Source organism: Astyanax mexicanus, chromosome 16 (assembly GCF_023375975.1).
Source record: "Astyanax mexicanus isolate ESR-SI-001 chromosome 16, AstMex3_surface, whole genome shotgun sequence".
Lineage (NCBI taxonomy): Eukaryota > Metazoa > Chordata > Actinopteri > Characiformes > Acestrorhamphidae > Astyanax > Astyanax mexicanus.
Window position 1 is genome coordinate 39623713 of NC_064423.1, and position 16443 is coordinate 39640155.

At 36.8% G+C, this 16443-nt stretch overlaps 1 protein-coding gene across 4 annotated transcripts in view; it reads left to right on the plus strand.

Annotated features, from left to right (window-relative positions):
- The window catches only part of sox6 (SRY-box transcription factor 6), a 356852-nt gene that overhangs the window by 39014 nt on the left and 301395 nt on the right, over positions 1–16443 (plus strand). For all 4 annotated transcript variants that reach the window (XM_049465976.1, XM_049465978.1, XM_049465980.1 and 1 more), the window contains exon 2: positions 8796–8866. The gene's annotated coding sequence lies outside the window, so the exon portion shown is untranslated. The remainder of the gene's footprint in view (positions 1–8795; positions 8867–16443) is intronic.

Below are 16443 nucleotides of genomic sequence, written 5' to 3' on the forward strand. Positions count from 1 at the left end.
GTTTAAAATTCAAATGAATTTAACAGTATTTGCTACTTGCTATTGATCTAGTCTCTGGTCTTTTATTTTGAAAAGCCTCTTTATTCTCGTTATAATGTAGAGTAAGTAGGTGGAAGCCTCAAGCTGAGCAGTTCAATGCTTGTCTCTCTTTATTCCTTAAAAACAATTTAAACCAGGGCTTTCAATGTTAAAGCATTAATGTACTATATTGAGCTAAACTGCTGATAAGGCATAGTTTAATCTGATCTATTAGCCAGATAATATACTGCTATGAACAAACTCTGTCTCTGCTGTTCCATGCTGTTCACACACTAAGAGCGCGGTATGTGCTGCGTTCACTGCTCACATCTGCGCTGCATGTCCCATTGAAAACACTGTTTAGTTTTGTGCCTGTGTGAAAACAAACCAAACAGTGGGAGAAACGCTCCAAATAAACATCAACTCATCAACTGATCCGGACCAAAGAAACTTTCACAACTACAGGTGTGAAAATGCTCTTTTATACTCAGATAATTAAGTTGAGATCAAGCTGAGATGTTTAAAATAAAGTAAAAAAAAAGTTTTTAACCTATTAACCTATTTATCTATTTATCATCCATTCTTTATTCCAGCGCCCCACGTTGGCTTGTCTGTTTAAGTGTTTGAATGATCTACTAATGTGGCGCATTTACTTACTTACTTACTTACAATTATAAACATATTCATTTTTAGAATTGTGGTTGTTTTTAGTCCTTTATTTTTTTTTTAACTGTGTTTATATTTTATTATTCGGTGTTTCTACATTTTAGCCTGTTTGCATATCCTTTTGTTTTGAATTATTTAATTTTTGTCTGGATTAAATCTCACATTGTTTGCTTGTTTTTATAATTTAAGCTTCATTTTCAATCGTTTAATTTTGTTTAAGCTCTGCTACATTGAAAATGAGGGTTACTCTCAATGTATTACCGATTGATTGACTTATGGAGGCAATCTAGATTTAGTAGCTTTGGTAGCTTTTAGTAGCTTTTGAAAACACTATGGTTTTAGTAGTAGGTGTTGGTTTTTATACGAAAGTATTTTTATTTTATTTTTTTGGACGTTGCTTAAAAGCAGAACACTTAGGTCCACATATTGTAACTTTGGTAGCATCTCCATCCTTGTACCTCCACTATCCAAGGGCAGATGCTGCTCCTTGCTCTTCAGTACTTCTGCAGTAGGTTTATCTCCATGCTCAATAATTAAGTCAAATTGCTGCTTGGAACCATGTTTTCCCCCCACTCAAAGTGCAGGCGCAGGTTGATTTTTGTCAAGCTGGAGGAGATTGAATTTGACAATGGTCTTTGCCGAGCAGCAGGCATGGACGTTTTTCATCGAGAACACCTTTACCCAACCCCCCCCACCTCCACCACCACCCCCACCACCTCCTCTTTCCACATCCAGAATGGGAGCTTAGCCTGGGCTGCTGGTTTAAGGCCTTCCCGCTACCTCATTTTACCCCCATCCTCCGAACCCACCCCACTTCCACTCCCTCTCCATCTCTTCCTCCCCCTCTTCTCCCCGGCCCCGGCGCTGGCCTGCTGTCGGTGGTGAGATAACCTGGCCTCCACTAGGTAAGGGAGCGACCTGCTGATGGGCGAGATTGCCTCTTTTGTCCCAATAACTACCTCTGCTAAATCTCCTCTTTAACATGTTGTGGACTAAGAGGAGCACAGAGGTGAAAATAGTATATTGCAGTAATGTGTTTCTTTTCTGCCGCTTCCAAGACCCGAATAAAGCTGGGGTGATGGGGTGCAATTTAAAATGTTCCGTGTTCTGGGTCGTGAGGCACTGGGGCTGCTACAGTACAGTACCCCATTTCTCAGGAGTTTAGAGGAATGGGAGGGCGACGGCCGCTGGGTTGGTTTAACCATTTTCTAGAAGAGTTTTAGGCATTTTAGTCGCTTTTAGACTCTTAAAAGCACCTGCTTTTTAAAATGTGTGTTTATAAATGATATAATACAGTGAATTACTGTGTTTCCACTTACTATAAAACAGAAAAAAATAAAGTCAGGCTTTGGGGTAGGGCTGCACGATATATGGTTCAAGTATCGCCATCGCAATGTCACTTAGGGCAATTAAACACATCAAAGACGTCATGTTGCAATGTTTTGATTCTGGACACAAGAACTATAGTAGATACACAGCGCTGTCTCTGAGTCTGTGTGAGTGACAGGCTGCCTGCTGCCTGAGAAGCATGAAGGTGAAGTGGAGGCAGAGCGCGAGGGTTTTTAGACTCTTCTAGACTCTTCTTAGAACAGTTTTAGACTCTTAAAAACACCTGCTTTTTAACACGTGTTAATATGAATTATAAAATACAGTGAATTACTGTGTTTCTCACTACTTTTGCTTGAGAAACACTGTGGTTCTAAAGAGCTGGACATCAAAAAGTCAAGAAAAAACGTACGATATTTTTACTCCAGTGTTTTACAGCTGCGAAACAATAGATAATGGCAGATAATGAGCGGGAAGCTCTCAGATTTGAGCAGGAAGGAGTGGTTGAGCCTGAAAACAAGCCGCTTGATGAGTGCGACAAACCGCTGTCCGCCACGACAGAGTGCTCCACTGTTTGTATATTCAACAGAAGGTTAGCCGCTGACATGGCTCTGTCATATGATACTCAGAGAAACACAGCGCACAGTTATGTTGCACAGTAATTAGATCACCCAGACCCCCAACTGTAGATGAACACATGCTTGGGATGTTCATTTGAAAGTTCATTTGATTGAGCAACGGATGCAGATTTCACAGGTTGAAGCAGGTTATAGTGTGCATTTCATTATTATTTTTTATTTCTATACATTTAATATAGAGTATTTTGCTTTTGTTGGTGTATCAGTCTCTATCTACTGTTTAGGAAAGGTTTTCTACTAGACTCTTTAGCGGTTTCTCATATTTAATACAGTGATATAAATGAACTATATGAACAAAACTATTGGGATAACTTCTTAGTTATAAATTGTCCTAAAATTAAAGCCATTAAAAATAGTTTCTTCTTCTTTTGTTGGCTTAACTATCAATAATGCACATCTAATGTAATGGCTGAAAGGTTTTCTTAAAGATCATGGAGCGTTGCTGTAAGGATATGACCCTTTTTACCCCCAATTTCAGGTCATTTTTTGATCCACATGCTCTGAGACTGGCATTAGGCATGGTCAGTAGGTCAGTAGGTTCATGTTTATCTGCTCCAAGGGAGTACTATTCTAATGGCAGACTTGAAGTTGGGACATTGGTCTGTGTTCTTTGGCTCACAAAGTTAATGGCAGTGTGTTTGTTGGAGGTGTGCACTACTGGTTTCATTCATACTGGATACATACTGGGCACAAGCTATGCGCTAGGCCATTGAACTCTTTTTTTAAAACTTCTAGCGGCTTTTAAAACTTGTTTGTATTCAGAGTGACCCATCGTTCATTCTGTTTTAGTAGGGATTATGGAGAGTGGAAAGTTTAAAAAGACTAAGATTAACCTCTAAATTAGTAAGAATCCAATTTTTGGCATATCTATCAATATAGATTGAATCCAGATTGACTTTTAAAAGTCTGGATGGCCAAAAACTCCCAACAAACTGAATCTATGCCACATTTTGAGGTGGTTTAATCATTTTTAATCATTATTTAAACAGATGCCTCTCAGTCTGGATGTTCTAGATGTTTGGAGGCTTAAATTGGATTTCAGCTTGTCCAAGAAAAGCGTAAAAGGTTATTTACTGACACTACTTTCAGTACCACAGCAGCTCATGCAGATACTGTATGTTTATGATGTCAAGACAGGCAAATCTAATCTGAACAATCTAAACCCAGTTTTGTTCTATAAATTACAGACAACTTTTCTCTGAAATTCCAAATTAAAATATTGTTGTTTAATGCATTTATTTGCAGAAAATGGGAAACGGCTGATGAGCTTTCAGACCTCAAATAATGCAAAGAAAACAAGTTCATATTCATAAAGTTTTAAGAGTTCAGAGATCAATATTTGGTGGAATAACCCTGGTTTCAATCACAGTTTTCATGCAAATTGGCATCATGTTCTCCTCCACCAGTCTTACACACTGCTTTTGGATAACTTTATGCTGCTTTACTCCTGGTGCAAAAATTAATTCAAGCAGTTCAGTTTGGTGGTTTGATGGCTTGTGATCATCCATCTTCCTCTTCATTATATTCCAGAGTTTTTTTAATTAGGTAAAATCGAAGAAACCCATAAATTTCAGAGCTGTAGATCACCTTAAAACTTTAAAACGATAGTGTGAACAGCCTAAAATAAGCTTTGCATGCACCTGATTCAACTCACCTGTTAATTGGTAGGTTCAGTAGGCCAGTATACAACAGGGAGAGCATCATCATCATCAGTAAACTGTGCTGGACTCTTCTGGCCCTCATTGTCCACCCCTTTTATTATTTAATGGTGAATTACTCTTTATTCTGTATTTATTCTCTCAGTTTCTCTTTTCCGCTGGATTTACAGTCTCTTTATCAGTTCCTTGTGCCTCCGTTCGAGAGAGAATGTAGAGAAAAAAGGAAAAGAAAAAGCAGAACGGTAGTGAAAAAGCCACAAGAGTAATTGCGGACACAATGATTCGGTAATAAAACTGTTGGGAAACTAATAAAAGCAGGCTGGAGCTGATTGGAATTCTCTTTAATGAATCCATGATCGCCTAATTAGGGCCGGAAAGGGTTTGATCGAGGGAAGTCCTGCCCGGCGTCTCGTCTGCAGGCCTGTTTAATCCAGCATAGGAAATGAGCCGCCAATGCCGCCGCTACAATAGGCCGTCACGTTCGCTTCCACCGCGCCGCGGGGCTTTTTGCTCTGCTTTAATTATTTGTAATATCATTGTCTTATTATTCATAATCAAAAGATTTTTTTTTATCCAGACAAATGATTAGCTTAAATAAGGCATGCATGTAAAGTGTTTCCTTGTTCTCGTGTTTTTTCTTTTTCTTTTTCTTTTCTTTCCTTCTTTTGTCATTTCTCTCAATTACCATCACATTTCAAATTCAAATTCTTGTTAATTTACCCACACTCCCACTGGCAATTAAAAAGACCCTTCTTTATTAAAAATCAACAGGAATTAGGCGTGTGTGTAATACGTTTGCAGGAGGCCAGCGTTTATGGAATTATCACCCCTGGCGAACTGCACGAGTTTGCACGAGTGTGTATGTCTAAATCATAGAGAGAGAGAGTGTGTGTGTGTGTTTATGAGAAATGTGTGTGGAAAGGGGTGTTATGATTATTACATTATTGTTTTTTGTGGAATGATATATACATAATTATATACTGTACCAGAAATTATTAATATAAACAATATTACTGTTAATTTAAGTTGTTCAGTTTAGGCTTATATAATATATAAAGAAAATGTAATGGTATAATAATGGAATGGAGCTTTTAAACAGCTAAAAATGTCTTAAATAATGCAAATTTCTGAAATTGCAGTTAATATATTAACATTTTCATAAAACAATATTTAAAACACCTTTTTAAATTGAGGTCAGTATTCAGAAATGATAGAGGTCATGTCCCTTTAGTACAATAATGCAATATCATGCTAACTGTGACAGGCCTGTGTTTTTGTGTGTGTGTGTGTATAGGATTGCACAGTGCAGGAGTGTGTGTGTGGTGACACAGGCCGGCCTCCTTTGAGGGTTCAGAACAGGCTTCCAGCTCAGAGGTGCTATTACGTCGACAGCAGCTTTCCATTCACACGGGCGTGTCCCAATTGTCACTTTCAAGCGCTCATTCTGAAGGTTACCACCTTATAGAGACTGTGAACCTCATCCAAGCTTATTCTATTAGTGTTTACCCTTTGATTTTGAAGATACAGAACAATAAAAAACTCGAAATTCAGACTTTTCTCTGTTTGCTCAGAACATATGGTTCGACCAAAAGACACAATTTATTGAATAATGCTTTGTTAGACAGGCTAACAAAGCATATAGTGCATTACTTATAGGCAAAGGCACTCGTGCTTGGGGTTCTCCAGCCTGGGACTATGGGACAATGGCACTATAAAATTATGGGATTACAGGACGATGGGCCTGTAGGACTATGAGAATATAGGACTCTGGGACTTGTGTGCTAAAGGACTATAAGGCTATGGGATTGTGGCACTATGGAGTTATGGACTATGGGACTATGAGATTTTAGGACTGTGGGCTATAGGACTAAAACACTGAAGGACTATGGCACTATGAGACTATGGGATTATAAAACCATGGGATTATGAGACTATAACATTATATGCCTGTGGGACTGTGGTACTATGGCACTATACATCTATAGGACTAGAATTGTGTGAGAATATTGGGCTATGAGACAATGGGGCTATAGAAATATGGGGCTATAGGGCTATAGGACTGTGAGGCTATATGACTATGGTACTATGGGGCTATACGTCTATAAGACTATGAGCCTGTAGGACTATAAGACTTTTAGGACTGTGGGGCTATAGGAATATGGCACTATGTAACTATAGGACAATGGGATTATAAAACTTTGGGATTATGAGACTATATGCCTATGGGACTTTTGGACTATAAGACTATGGTACCATGGCACTATTTGACTTTGGCACTATGGGGCTGTAGGACCATGCGACTATTAAACTGTGGGTCCATAATACTATGACACTATAGAACTATACGACTATGGGCTTGTAGAACCTTAGGACTGTGGGACTGTAGGACTATGCAGCCATAGAAATATGGCACTATCTAGTCTAGATGACTGTAAGGCTATCATGGGCTTGTAGGACCTTAGGACTGTGGGACTATATAAATATGGCACTATGAGACTATAGGACAATAAGACAGTTGGGACCATGGAACTATGGGACTATTTTAGTGTGGGACTATATTACAGTGGGGCTGTAGGACTAGGCCTGTGTAGGAAAGGCCCGGTGGCTGGAAGCGTTCACTGCTGGAGATTGAGGATGGAATGAGCACAAATTGCGAGCAGATCAATTAGCTGTGACCTTAAACCCCTGTGTCCTTGTTTAATTGGCGGTGCCAAGGCAGGCTAATTGTATAAATCAGCTGGTAATGAGATCCCGGCTTGTTGTGAAAAACAGAATAATGTGAAGAAATGAACATCAATGAGCTTTGTGCACTTCCCTGGCTCCCTCTCTCTCTCTTTCTCTCTCTCTTTCTCTCTTTTTTCTTTTTCTGACTTCCTTTCTCTGTGTCTCGCTGCGTTTCCTTACTTCATTATTTCATTTGAACTCCCATATTTCCCCTCCCCCTGTTTGCAGTTTATTCTTATTTATTTAATAATTTTTTTTTGCGAAAACTGGAAAAGCTGGAAACATCATGTCCGACTTTTGCTGAAAAGATAACGGCCGAAGCCGAGGAGCGCGTTCCCGTTAAAAAGGCGCGTCTGTTTGTTGGCGTTTCCCCCCGCAGTCCTCTCGCGGAGACGTGCTCGGGCTCGCCGGGCCGGTGCGTTAAATAAATCATTAGCGCTGCACGGCGGAAGGGAGGCCGAGCGAGGGATTGAATAAAGCAAGCACTTTATATGAAAGCCATTTATTAGTGGAATCAAACAGTGCGGGGACAGATTAATGAGGTATTAGAGAAGTGGATTCTAAACATTGTCTCGGGCCGAGTCCCTCGGGGGACGGGGGGATAACTTGAGGCCTAACAGCAGCGGGGGCTGTTTAACTTCAGCCGGGAATGCGCTGGGCCCACACCAGCTTTCTCTCTCTCTCTCTCTCTTTCTCTCTCTCTTACTCTCTCTCTTTTAGTCTCTCTCTCACTTTCTCTCTATTTCTCGCTCTCTTTCTGTTTGGCAGGAAAGAGCCAACCTCCATTCCTCCCTCCTAAATCTACCACTCCACATATACACTCTATCTGTGCTCAGAATGGAAGAGGCCAAAGTTTTAGGGATGCACTGAATGAATATTCAGCTGCCAAGATTTTTTGGCCAAAAATGACAGAAAAATGGCGCTTTCTCTCACAAATATGTACATTTCTCGAAAAACATTAAGAGACCACTTCAGTTTCTAAATTAGTTTCTCTGATTTTGCTATTTTAGTTATAAGTTTGAGTAAATTGGACATTTGTTGTTTTATTCTATAAACGACTTATAATGCAAAGAAAACAAGTTTATATTCATAAAGTTTTAAGAGTTCAGAAATCAATATTTGGTGGAATAACTCTTGTTTTTAATCATATTTTTTTTCATGCATCTTGGCATCATGTTCTCCTCCACCAGTCTTACACACTGCTTTTGGATAACTTTATGCTGCTTTACTCCTGGTGCAAAAATTAATTCAAGCAGTTCAGTTTGGTGGTTTGATGGTTTGCGATCATCCATCTTCCTCTTGATTATATTTTCAATTTGGTAAAATCAAAGAAACTCATGATGTTTAAGTGCTCTATTGTACTTTGGTTTCTTTGTCTGCTTGGGTATTAAAAAATATATAGTATTCAATAAATCTGTAAATAAATTGTAGTTTTTTAATTAAGTTCTCTTAAAAAAAGGATTATGTACAAATATTGACTTAAATATAGGCTGTTTGTATAAACTATTTGGGACAAATATTTAAAAATATATATATTTTGGCTGCATACCAATCACATACTACACACTAATACTGTAAGAAATAGACTTTATAATACTTTATAATATTAATAGTGCTGGATTGGGTACAGGTTAGTACCCAAAATATTAACACACTTATAGTATGTTAGCCTTTGTACTAACATGAATTGATGCATTTACATAAAAAATATAATATTAATACTAATGAACTCTTTTTTTTGTGTGTGTGTGTTTTTCTGTTTTAGGTCATTTTCATGAATTCATAATCGACTTTCCAGTGATCTCTGGGAGCTGGGGATAAAGTTGTTCTGTTTACGTAAGTACAGCCTGTTTTTGTTTGTGTGTCTCTGGCCAAAATTTTTGACTGAATTCTGAATTTATTTCTTGTCACTATCTCCATCTCTCTCTCTCTCTCTCTCTCTCTCTCTCTCTCTCTCTCTCTCTCTCTCTCTGTCTCTCTCTCTTCTTTTCTTTTCTGGTTTTGGTGTCTACATATCTTTACTTCACCTGTCATGGTAAATCTGTTAATAAGTTGTGTGAAAAAATGTGGCTGATAATGTGGATGATAATTGCTTGACGAAGTTTCAACATTAGACATAATTGTGATTCAGAAAAGCTTGGTGCAAATCAATTAAACCGTGTGGAGAATAATAACTCTTCTCAATACTAAATAAATAAATAATTCAATTTTTTATTCACTTTTTCTCCTGGACTTGAGCTTATTGTACAACTTATCAGAATGTATCGGACCATCGATGTATAGGAAACATATATATATATATACTGTACGTTCACATTTAATGAGATGATAATAGCTAGGCGGAGCTTCAGTGTCACAGTGATTCAGAAAAGCTTGGTGCAAATCAATTGAACCATATGGAGAATAAAAACTCTTTTCAGTACTAATTAAATAAATCAGTTTATTATTATTCACTGTCTTTCCTGGGATTGAGCTTGTTTTACAACTTGTTTTTTTATTAATCAACTGGACACGCATGTAAAAATGACTTTACTTTGTCAAACATCTTCTCCCAAAAAACGAGAATGCTGTCGTTATACGATATATATGAATGTATATGTCATATATTTGCGTTTAACGAGATGATAATTGCTTGACGATGTTTCAACATTAGACACAGTTATCGCAACATAGTACTCAGCATCTCAGTCATTCAGAAAGAAATAGTGCAAATCAATGAAACCATATGGAGAATAATAACTCCTCTCAACACTAAATACATAAATAAATAATTAAATAAGTTTATTATTCACTTTCTTTCCTGGACTTGAGCTTATTTTAAGACTTATCAGACTATCATTGATGTATACGAAGCATATATACTAAACGGATATGTATGTGTGTGTGTATATATATATATATATATATATATATATATATATATATATATATATATATATATATATATATATCTGATTGTAAAAATTACAACAGTTATACAACCCAGTGATTCATAAGAAAAAAACTTAGTGTAAGTAAATGAAACCATAGTGAGAATAATAACCCTTCTCAGTACTAAATGAATGAATAAATAACAAATATATATTTTTTAATTAATTCATAAGTTTATTATTTCATATATTTATATAATTACGTTTATAATTTGCTTTCTTTCCTGCAGTTGAGCTTATTGTGTATGACTTATTTAGAATGTAGTCGATATATGCAAAACATACATATATATATATATATGGTATGTTCACATTCAGTGAGATGACGGCGTTTCAACATTAGAGGGAATTATCACAACATGGCAACACAGAAAAAAGCACAGATTTGGTTGGTTGGTTGGTTCTTCCCTCCATTTCCATGCAAACACCCACACCCACCCACACACACACACAAACACACACACACACACATTTACACACACTTACACACACACCTCCATCTGTGCATATAGTGCGAACCTATTCTCTATGCTAATGAGGGCTGTGTTATTGGTAGTTTATGACTGACCGCCGCCCGCTCTCAATAAGAGCATTCAGAGCCATGAAGAAAGAGGCCTATTTAAAAGAAACGCGGGCCGGGTCTCCGAAAACAGCCGTCGCATCGCAGCCGCCGCCGCAGCAGCGGCGCAGCGCCACAATATGTCTTAAATGGGAGTTTTTCTCTTTCCAGCGCCGTAATAAAGATGATATCTGGCGACGTGTTGCTCCAGGTAATGTTGAGCAAACAAGCGGCCCGAAAGTTAAGTTCACATTAATCTTTTTTCAAATGTCAGTTGGATATGAGACGCAGGACAGACTTTTCCTCATATATTAATGCGAGGAAGGCACCTCTGTTGACCCTGCATAATTATGCCAGGGAGAATGGCGGGCATATCCCACCTCAAAGTTCACGGCCATTCACTAATGCCGCTGCTTTATCCCTGTGATTGCTGTGATGATTTTAACTCAAACACCTCGGCGGCTTCAGCTCTGAGCTCAGAGCTCGATTCGCCCTGATTCAAGAAAAAAAGATAGCAAAACTACAATTTAAAAACATGTTTTAAACTTTTTTTTTTTAATAAAAAAGCGTTTTTAACATACCAGACCAGTTTGCAAACCATTTATACCAGTCAACATTGTGAAATTGTGAAAAATATTTGTTTTAAATCGGTTTAATGTAGAATGTTTTTGCGATTTGATCGCACCTTTAAAAGTATTAATATTGGCTATAAGTTACTTTGCAATTTTTAGCCTAATAAAGTAATAAAGGCCATTCTCTAATAGAGCTCTGCTAAGATCACAGTAAGCATCGCAACACAAGACTTACGATTCAACAAATCACGATATATTGCAATACTCAACGGTCATAGTGTCAAAAAACTTACTATTGTATTTATTTAGGTTACATTGTATCCAATCCAATCAGAACAGGATATATCTAGTGGGCGGGGTTTAAACACACTAAACACTAAATGAACCACTTCTGACACCAATTTTTTTATCCAAACAAATACAAAATTAATGTCATTTTTGAAAATCAAATACAGATACAATATTGCGAAACAAAATATTGCGATATTATACAATATCAATATCAGTATTTTTTAACACCTCTGTTCCCCTAGACACAGTTTCTTTTATGTAATGAAAAATCAGCAAAAAAAACGTTTTCGTTTTCTGCAGCCGATGTTCCGTATTCCAACTAATGGTTTATTTTGTTTTCAATTTGTGTCAAACAAATAATTTTAGAATGTGTTTACAATTTCACAAATTTCACCTTCAAAAATTGTATTATTGGGTATAAATTACTTAAATTACTTGTCTAGTGGGCGGGGCTTAAACACACCTAACACTGAATGACCCACTTCTGACACCAATTTTTACAGCTTAACTAATAATCAATGGATTTTTAAAAGCTTAGAATCAGTTTTTGATACATTGTTGCATCGTGATATGATAAAATACGAATTTCAATATCAGTATCGATATTTTCTTACCCTCATATTCAGTAAATGCGCTGCTTTATCCCTGTGAAACACCTCTGTGGCTTTAGCTGAGACCCTGTACGCCCCGTTTCCCCCTGTTTTCACTGGGCTCTGTGTTTCCCCCTGTTTTTTCTGCTCTGGTTTTCCTCTCTCTCTCTCTCTGTAATAGCTACTCTGGTAGCGTGTTGGTGGTGTGTTTGTTAAGTCGGGGGTGAATGGCTGGCTGTCAGTGAGATAGGCAGATCAGTGTGGGTTCTCTGGGCCGAGCTGAATGCTGGAATAACAAAGGGAGCAGGAGTGATTACCACCTTTGTCTGCCAGACGTGTCACTCAGGGGGGCGAGAGCCGTCCCGCCTTTATTAAACTAACAGAGCGTCTACAATAGCGAGTGCCGCTAACGCTAGCGCTAATGCCACCGCGGAGGAAGATATCATGTGTCAACCTTATCAGTGGAGAAATTGATACGTGACGAGTTCTTTTAGCCTCGATTAATGGCTGTACAGATCTGTGTTATTGAGAGAATCGAGTTCAGATTAGAGCGTTTAGCCTGTTCTAAAGAGTTTTACAGTGTTTTATAGTGATTTGATGCTAATTGAGGCCTATTGTGTTACTTCGTGTAATTGGCTTATATTGGAAACTGGATTTTTTTTTTACAACTATTTTAACAATCCCAACACTGAAAATGTTTTTTCTCATATAATTTTGTATTTATTTGTGAGACATTATCAATGGCACAGGACAGGTGCCTTCCTCATAAAATAAAACTACTTTTTGAACATTTTTAAACATTGTACAATACTTAGAATCACTCAGATAAACAGTGAATAGTCTTTGTTTTCTTCTCATTTATCAGTGGCACAGGACAGGTCCTTTTTTAAACCTTTTTTAACATTCCTTCCTTGTTGCCGGGAATTAATCGCAAGACTTAAGTTCAGTTTAGAGCGTTTAGCCTGTTTTTTGAGAGAGTTCTCCAGTATTTTATACTGGTTTGATGCTAATTGAGGCCGTTTGTGTTACTTCATGTTATTTCAGTGTTATTTCTAATATTTTTGTTTTTATATTTTATATTTATTTGTAAGAAATCATCATTGGTTAGAGACACGTGACTTCCTCATAAAATAAAACTACTTTTTGAACAGTTTTGAACATTGTACAGTACTTTTAGTACAGAATTACTCAGACAAACACTGAAATAGTCTTTGTTTCTTCCCAGGACAGGTGTCTTCCTCCCGAAAGGATCATAAAATAAAAATGTATTCTATAAATTACTTGTCAAAACACCAAAATGTATATTTTTGGTTGTTTTTGCTTCTTTTTAGCCATTTTTTGCAATATTGCAAGTACATCCAAACTGATCAACCTGTCGTATACATTAAAAATGTACTCATAAATGCGAAAAGTGGAATTTTTACAGTAAGTGTCTTCCTCACAAAAACAGAGCACGTCAAAAATTTATGTTAAAAGTTTTTGTCAACAAAAAAGTTATGATTATGTATAAACTACTTCTCCAAACACCAGAAGTTTTATTATTTTAGCCAAAAAATGGAATAATTTAACTAATGCCCCTGTTTTGTATTGTGCAAGTACATTCAAACTGACCAACCTGCCATATACAGTGATGTTGAATATGAGAAAATATATATAAATATATAGATATATATATAAATATATGAGAAAATTCTTTACAAAAAAGGATCACAAAACTTTTTTTTCACTGAAAATATTTAATAAAGTTATTATATATATGTAAAAAAAAAATATATATATATATTTTTTTTTTACATCCCTTCATCATTGTGTATAAATTACTTATCCAAACACGAAAAGTGTCTTTCTTTCTCACAAAAAATGATCACAAAACAAAAAAAAATCAAAGAAAATATTTCATAAAGTTATTTTTGAACTTTTTTTGTATTCATTTGTCCAAACACTAAAAGGTTTTTTCTTCCCTTTCTTTACGTTGTTGGCCAAATAATTTAACAACTTAAAAATGAATATCGCTCCTTTCTTTGTGTTATACCTCGTATTATCTGGTCTCCCGCGCGTCCCTGTAAACAGTTCACCCTGCTCGTGTACGTGGATGACACACTTATCCGTGCGAAAGCTGGAATTTTTAAGAGGATATTAGCAGCAGTTGCTGGCTGGCAGGGCCGGGTCATTATGGCTGCATTGCCGCGCCGGGCTCGCGCTGAGCTGGTCCGAATGCGCGGGATGGGGTTACATGTCCTACCTTTCTGAAGCATGTTGGGAGCAACTAACACCGTGCAGCAGCTGCGGCGCAGGCAGGCCCATTATAGGCTGTGCGAACACAGATATTAACATTGATAAGTCGCAGGGCCGAGGCTCTATTTTGGGCATGAAGCGCTGATTGTGAGGCTGAAGAAAGGTGAAAGAGCCACTGACTTAGAACAGCAAACATCGGCCCTATGCCCTGGCTGACGGCCAGCGGCCCCGCAACAGTGTGAGCCTTGTACAGTACTTCATGCAGGCTTTGTGTGTGTGTGTGTGTGTGTGTGCTTAAAAGAGTGGAGTTGGAGCCAACAGATTTTTCCCTTATTTCATTTAGAAATTTGAAAAACATGGACTTGGCTGCGTTTCACAAAAGCACTGTGGCCGTTTCTGACTGTTTCATTGTACTATATTGACCCTAACTCACTGAGTTCCTACCTTATTAATCAAACTGAGAGCATACAACTGTGAAAAACTGTAAAAAAAAGTGTAATATAGTGAAATAATATGGTTAAATACATTAAATATTTAATATTACTTACTTAATATTAATTTATACAGCTCTGGAAAAAATAAATAAGAGACCACTACGGACAAAATGCAAAAAAAAATATTGTCATTTAGAGCAGTTCTGCAAATTTGCAGAATATAAAAAGAGATATAGCTGAAATAACAAAAAATAACAAAACAATCAGAGTTTTTAGACCTCAAATAATGCAATAATGCAAAAAAAAGTTCATATTCATAAAGCCCTGGAAAAAATTAAGAGACCACTACAGACAAGTTGCAAATAAAAAATATTGTCATTTAGAGCAATTTTCCTCAAATTTGTACAATAGAAAAAAGAAAAATGGCTGAAATAACAACAAAAAAGATGCAGAGCTTTCAGACCTCAAATAATGCAAAAAAAAAAAAAAAGTTCATATTCGTAAAGTTTTAAGAAGAGTTCTGAAATCAATCAATATTTGGTGGAATAACCCTGGTTTGGTTTTTAATCACAGTTTTTTTCATGCATCTAGACATGTTGAATGTTGTTCTTCTCCGCCAGTCTTACACACTGCTTTTGGATAACTTTTATGCCGCCACTCCTGGTGCAAAAATCCGATTCCAGCAGTTCAGTTTGGTGGTTTGATGGCTTGTGATCATCCATCTTCCTCTTAATTATATTTCAGAGGTTTTCAATTTCAAAATTGTAAAATCAAAGAAACTAAATTTTTAAGTGGTCTCTCTTTTTTTTTTTTTACCTATTTTTAAAGTTAATGGGTGGTTGTTGTGTGTATTATTATTATTATTATTATTATTATTATTATTATTATTATTATTATTATTATTATTATTATGGGCTGGATGTTGTGATCTGTGTTTGCTGTACACTACACACATGCAGCACTAAGGCCTTAAGGGCGATGATGGAGCGGATTAAATTACGTTACGCTTGCAACACCAGAGTGACGTAATTGCATTGCTGCTGTGTAACTTTAGAAACTAATGTGTCCCAGCACTGAACACCAGAGAGAGAGAGAGAGATAGCAAGAGAGAGAGAGAGAGAGAGAGAGAGAGAGAGAGAGAGACTGGCCAACTACTGAACGGACAGACAGCCAAACTCAAACAGTACTCTTAAACTGCTCTTAAATACGAGTAAAATGATGAAGTGATGACTTTTCTCAGTCTCTAACAGTCCCTGAGAGCCTCTAATGTGGACTGACAGCAATTAAACAACATATGTGCATGAGAAAATTAATGAGAAATTAGGTATACTAATGCATATCAAATAAATAGATTAAGTATTACACACAGAGTGATCTATTTTAAGTGTTTATTTCATTTATTGTTGATGATTATGAAGCTTACAGCCAATGAAAACCCCAAAAATCAGTGTCTCAGAAAATTAGAATATTATATAAGACCAATTGGCACTTTTGGCAGTGTGGGCAGTGTGCCAAATCCTGCTGGAAAATGAAATCTGCATACTCTAGTCCCTTGATTTCCAAATAAAAGTCAGAATCATGACTTTTATATAAATACGATACAAATCTTTACCAAAAACTCTGGCAAAAAATGAAAATTTTCATTTTCATTTTTTAAAAAGAATTGAATTCTGGAAAAATGTGCCAAAATGTATTGCAGTAAAATCGTTTTACATTGACTTTCATTAAACTGCCAATTTATGCATACAAAGCTTTGCCATTGATTAGAATACAGTATATACGGATGCAAAACTGTAATCATT